The 5,539-nt window shown below is 45.8% G+C and overlaps 1 non-coding gene across 1 annotated transcript; it reads left to right on the top strand.

Moving 5' to 3' along the window:
- Positions 1 to 2,314: 2,314 nt before the first annotated feature.
- Positions 2,315 to 2,389, top strand: Trnas-cga (transfer RNA serine (anticodon CGA)). The gene has a single exon. It is a non-coding gene; the product is annotated as a tRNA-Ser (tRNA).
- The last annotated feature ends 3,150 nt before the right edge of the window (positions 2,390 to 5,539 follow it).

The raw sequence follows: 5,539 nt of genomic DNA, 5'->3' as shown, positions 1-5,539 counted from the left end.
GGGCTTGGGCGCATCGCCTTAGATTAGTCAGCTACAAAACAGTACCGCCGCGAATCCAGCGGAGCGTATTTCTGAGATTCACCGGTATCTTTCGCACTACGCCTGTAGAGGAATTTCTCGTAATTCTCGGGATATATCTGATGGGTACCGTAGTACGTTACAAGTCAGCGCGGTACTGTTGGTGCGTTAGCTATATGTCAGTGTGTATGAAATCGCAGGAATTGCGAGTACTGATGAAAGAGATTTACGACCCTGTAGGTCAGATTACTGGCAGTCTGACTGGGACACTAGGAACACTGCAAGGCGTGTTTACAGCATATGCCCAAGCATCAGGGACAGGTACAAACTGCACGACATCGTCCCAACTCGAGGCATGGTGCACGTTTTCACAGACTACAGTTCATATCCCGAACTTCTCAATCGAATAGCATGTAGTAACACACCAATCTGTGAATGTGGAGAGGAAGGTTCCGTGTTGACTGCTGACTGTCGTTCTCAGATGCTGCGTGTGTGTGTGTGTGTGTGTGTGTGTGTGTGTGTGTGTGTGTGAGAGAGAGAGAGAGAGAGAGAGAGAGAGAGAGAGAGAGAGAGAGAGAGAGAGAGAGAAGTGTGAGAGTGCAGATAATTAGACTGCCATTTGCGAAGAATTTGAAGTTCGCCGATGACACTGTAATTCTGTCAGAGATAGCAAAGGACCTGGAAGAGCAGCTGACCAGAATGGACAGTGTCTTGAAAGGAGGATATAAGATAAACGTCAACAAAAGCAAAACGAGGGTAATGGAATGTAGTCGAATTATGCCGGGTGATGCTGAGGGAATTAGATTAGGAAATGAGACACTAAAAGTAGTAAAGGAGTTTTGCTATTAGGGGAGCAAAATAACTCATGATGGTGGAAGTAGAGAGGATATAAAATGTAGACCGGCAATGGCAAGAAAAGTGCTTCTGAAGATGAGAAATTTGCTAACGTCGATTACGGATTTAAGTGTCAGGAAGTCGTTTCTGAAAGTATTTGTTTGGAGTGTAGCCATGTATGTAAGTGAAACGTGGACGATAAGTAGTTTGGACAAGAAGAGAAAAGAGGTTTTAAAGTGTGGTGCCACAGAAGAACGCTGAAGATTAGATGGGTAGATCACGTAGCTAATGAGGAAGTACTGAATAGAATTGGGGAGAAAAGTAATTTGTGGTACAAACCTACTAGAAAAGGGTACAGGCAGGTAGGGCACATTTTGAGACATGAAGGGGTCACCAGTTTAGCCAAACGTGGGGTGGGGGGGTGGAGGGAGTGGAGGGGAGTTAAAAATCAGAGAAAAAGACAAAGATATGAATACAATAAAAAGATTCAGAAGGATGTAGGTTGCAGTAGTTACTCAGAGACGAAGAGGCTCGCTCAGGATAGAGTAGCATGGAGAGCTGCATCAAACTAGTCTCTGGACTGACGACCATAACAACAGCATTGCGTTAATGACTGTCTCCTGTAGTACTCCGTCTTCAGGCCACGAGTGGCCTACCGGGACCATCCGACAGCCGTGTCATCCTCAAAGGAGTGGCGTGGGGTCACGACATCGCTCTCCCTGCCGTTATGACGGTATTCTTTACCGAAGCCTGAACTATTGGGTCGAGTAGCTCCGCAATTGGCATCACGAGGCTGAGTGCACCCCGAAAAATGGCAACAGCGCATGGCGGCCTGGATGGTCACCCATCCAAGTGCCGACCACGCCCGACAGCGCTTTCATTTTTTCATTTTTCAGTTTTTCATGACGCTAAATATAGCAAAAGAGGTGGAGGTTTTAAATAATACGAATTAACTGATTCAAAATCATCGCGAAGGGAAGGAATGTCAGGTGATAAATTTGTACATTCGGGTTTAGAAGTCAGTCCGATCTGGAGTACTAGGGAAGTGTAACTGACTATTAATTTTGGTGGACATCTGGGATCTTTCTCCCTAGGAGTAGCGTGGCCACTTTTCCCGATCGGACGCCGTCTCGGCATTAGACTAAACTATCAGACCGAAAGAAATAACGATGATCTACAAAATGGTTCAAATGGCTCTAAACACTATGGGACAATAGACTTAGAACTACTTAAACCTAACTAACCTAAGGATATCACACACATCCATGCCCGAGGCAGGATTCGAACCTGCGACCGTAGCAGCAGCGCCAAGGATCTACATTTGTAGGCCAAAAGATGTAATCTGAACACTGGTACTGGAAGGAAGTATCACACAACCTGTGAGTGAGGTAACAAGAGTAAAATAGAAGGTAGGAGACGAGGTACTGGCAGTAGTAAAGCTGTGAGGACGGGGCGTGAGTCGTGCTTGGATAGCTCAGTTGGTAGAGCACTTGCCCGCGAAAGGCAAAGGTCCCGAGTTCGAGTCTCGGTCCGGCACACAGTTTTAATCTGCCAGGAAGTTTCAAGAGTAAAATACATGACTTACCTGATCTCCGAAACTCTGAGAATTTACTAAAAAAATAACTGAACGAGCTTCTTCGCTCAAGCTCGGTGACAACAGCGACGATGTGTATCGGGCCTAGTACAACCGCTTCTCGCCAGGCAGTACCGCTGGTCAGAGTAAAAATTACGCAATGGCCACTTTCCCTACTGCAGAAATAAACCTTTCGTTCCCTGTGGTACAGCCTCGTAATTCTGTTTGTCCGCTATCGTCCCGTCAGCAGCCATTTCCGAAAACCGTACGATATGCAACAGCCTGGAACCGCGATCCCTAGGTAGTCCTTTGTGGTCATCGGACATAAAAGGTGCCCGCCACCCCTCATCCCTCCACTCTTTTACATACACCCCCTCTCGTCTCCCCATCCGCCCCACTTACTATCGGCGCGACACGAGTTTTTATGCTCCCCGCTGGCCATGTCCCTGTTTACAACTTCTGATGGCCACATCGTTTTATAGAGCCGAAATTTTTTTTATAACCACAATAAATGGGGCTCGTGTTTTTCCCAGCCGCGTCATTAGACACGTTTTCGGACGAGCCAGCCGAGCTACGAACGATTTTTATCACGAGCGCCCCCCCCCCCCCCCCCGCGACTGATGGGGTCGCTCACCCGTCCGCGGCGTTTATCAGCACGTCCGTCTTCCCAATGGCCGACCGTTCTAATTGGATTTATACTCAAAGAGACACGAGAGATTTTACAGCCGATTTCGCCAACGTTGGGACGATGCAGACAGAACTTTTCGTTTCTGTGACTCCTCACGCTAAGCAGCGACAACCAACCCTCTATAATTTGACACTCAATAATTCGAAAAACTCAATAATATGAATTTTTTCTGGTTCCATGAAAATACTCAATAAATTAAAAAAAACTGTTTTGGTCACCTCTGTATTTTGAAGTTATTGCAGTGGTGAGGGCATTTCGGCAATACTTTATAGTTTGAAGTCAGGGCAATTGCTCTTTCAGATGAAGCGCCCCACCACCACTACTTCCGTGATTCCCAGCAGAGGTTCAGACCATCTTGCTTTCTCTCTCCGACGTACATTGAATGGCCAAAGAAACTGGTATATGCACGCGTATTCAAATACAGATGTTTGTAAACAGGCAGAATACGGCACTGCGATCGGCAACGCTTATACAGGGTGTTACAAAAAGGTACGGCCAAACTTTCAGGAAACATTCCTCACACACAAAGAAAGAAAATATGTTATGTGGACATGTGTCCGGAAACGCTTACTTTCCATGTCAGAGCTCATTTTATTACTTCTCTTCAAATCACATTAATCATGGAATGGAAACACACAGCAACAGAACGTACCAGCGTGACTTCAAACACTTTGTTACAGGAAATGTTCAAAATGTCCTCCGTTAGCGAGGATACATGCATGCACCCACCCTCCAAATGGTTCAAATGGTTCAAATGGCTCTGAGCACTATGGGACTCAACTGCTGAGGTCATTAGTCCCCTAGAACTTAGAACTGGTTAAACCTAACTAACCTAAGGACATCACACACATCCATGCCCGAGGCAGGATTCGAACCTGCGACCGTAGCAGTCTCGCGGTTCCAGACTGCAGCGCCAGAACCGCGCGGCCACTTCGGCCGGCACCCACCCTCCGTCGCATGGAATCCCTGATGCGCTGATGCAGCCCTAGAGAATGGCGTATTGTATCACAGCCGTCCACAATACGAGCACGAAGAGTCTCTACGTTTGGTACCAGGGTTGCGTAGACAAGAGCTTTCAAATGCCCGCATAAATGAAAGTCAAGAGGGTTGAGGTCAGGAGAGCATGGAGGCCATGGAATTGGTCCGCCTCTACCAATCCATCGGTCACCGAATCTGTTGTTGAGAAGCGTACGAACACTTCGACTGAAATGTGCAGGAGCTCCATCGTGCATGAACCACATGTTGTGTCGTAGTTGTAAAGGCACATGTTCTAGCAGCACAGGTAGAGTATCCCGTATGAAATCGTGGCGGTGAATCGAGGAAGTACAGTACATACTGACGAAACTAAAATGAGGTCTAACATGGAAATCAAGCGTTTCCGGACACATGTCCACATAATATTTTTTCTTTATTTGTGTGTGAGGAATGTTTCCTGAAAGTTTGGCCGTACCTTTTTGTAACACCCTGTTGTTGTTGTTGTTGTTGTGGTCTTCAGTCCTGAGACTGGTTAGATGCAGCTCTCCATGCTACTCTATCCTGTGCAAGCTTCTTCATCTCCCAGTACCTACTGCAACCTACATCCTTCTGAATCTGCTTAGTGTATTGATCTCTTGGTCTCCCTCTACGATTTTTACCCTCCACGCTGCCCTCCAATGCTAAATTTGTGATCCCTTGATGCCTCAAAATATGTCCTACCAACCGATCCCTTCTTCTAGTCAAGTTGTGCCACAAACTTCTCTTCTCCCCAATCCTATTCAATACCTCCTCATTAGTTACGTGATCTACCCACCTTATCTTCAGCATTCTTCTGTAGCACCACATTTCAAAAGCTTCTATTCTCTTCTTGTCCAAACTGGTTATCGTCCATGTTTCACTTCCATACATGGCTACACTCCATACAAATACTTTCAGAAACGACTTCCTGACACTTAAATCTATACTCGATGTTAACAAATTTCTCTTCTTCAGAAACGATTTCCTTGCCATTGCCAGTCTACATTTTATATCCTCTCTACTTCGACCATCATCAGTTATTTTACTCCCCAAATAGCAAAACTCCTTTACTACTTTAAGTGTCTCATTTCCTAATCTAATCCCCTCAGCATCACCCGATTTAATTTGACTACATTCCATTATCCTCGTTTTGCTTTTGTTGATGTTCATCTTATATCCTCCTTTCAAGACACTGTCCATTCCGTTCAACTGCTCTCCCAAGTCCTTTGGTGTCTCTGACAGAATTACAATGTCATCGGCAAACCTCAAAGTTTTTACTTCTTCTCCATGAATTTTAATGCCTACTCCGAATTTTTCTTTTGTTTCCTTTACTGCTTGCTCAATATACAGATTGAATAACATCGGGGAGAGGCTACAACCCTGTCTCACTCCTTTCCCAACCACTGCTTCCCTTTCATGCCCCTCGACTCTTA

The sequence above is a fragment of the Schistocerca nitens genome, chromosome 12, assembly GCF_023898315.1.
Source record: "Schistocerca nitens isolate TAMUIC-IGC-003100 chromosome 12, iqSchNite1.1, whole genome shotgun sequence".
Classification (NCBI taxonomy): Eukaryota; Metazoa; Arthropoda; class Insecta; order Orthoptera; family Acrididae; genus Schistocerca; species Schistocerca nitens.
This window is presented reverse-complemented; position numbering and strand designations above follow the sequence as displayed.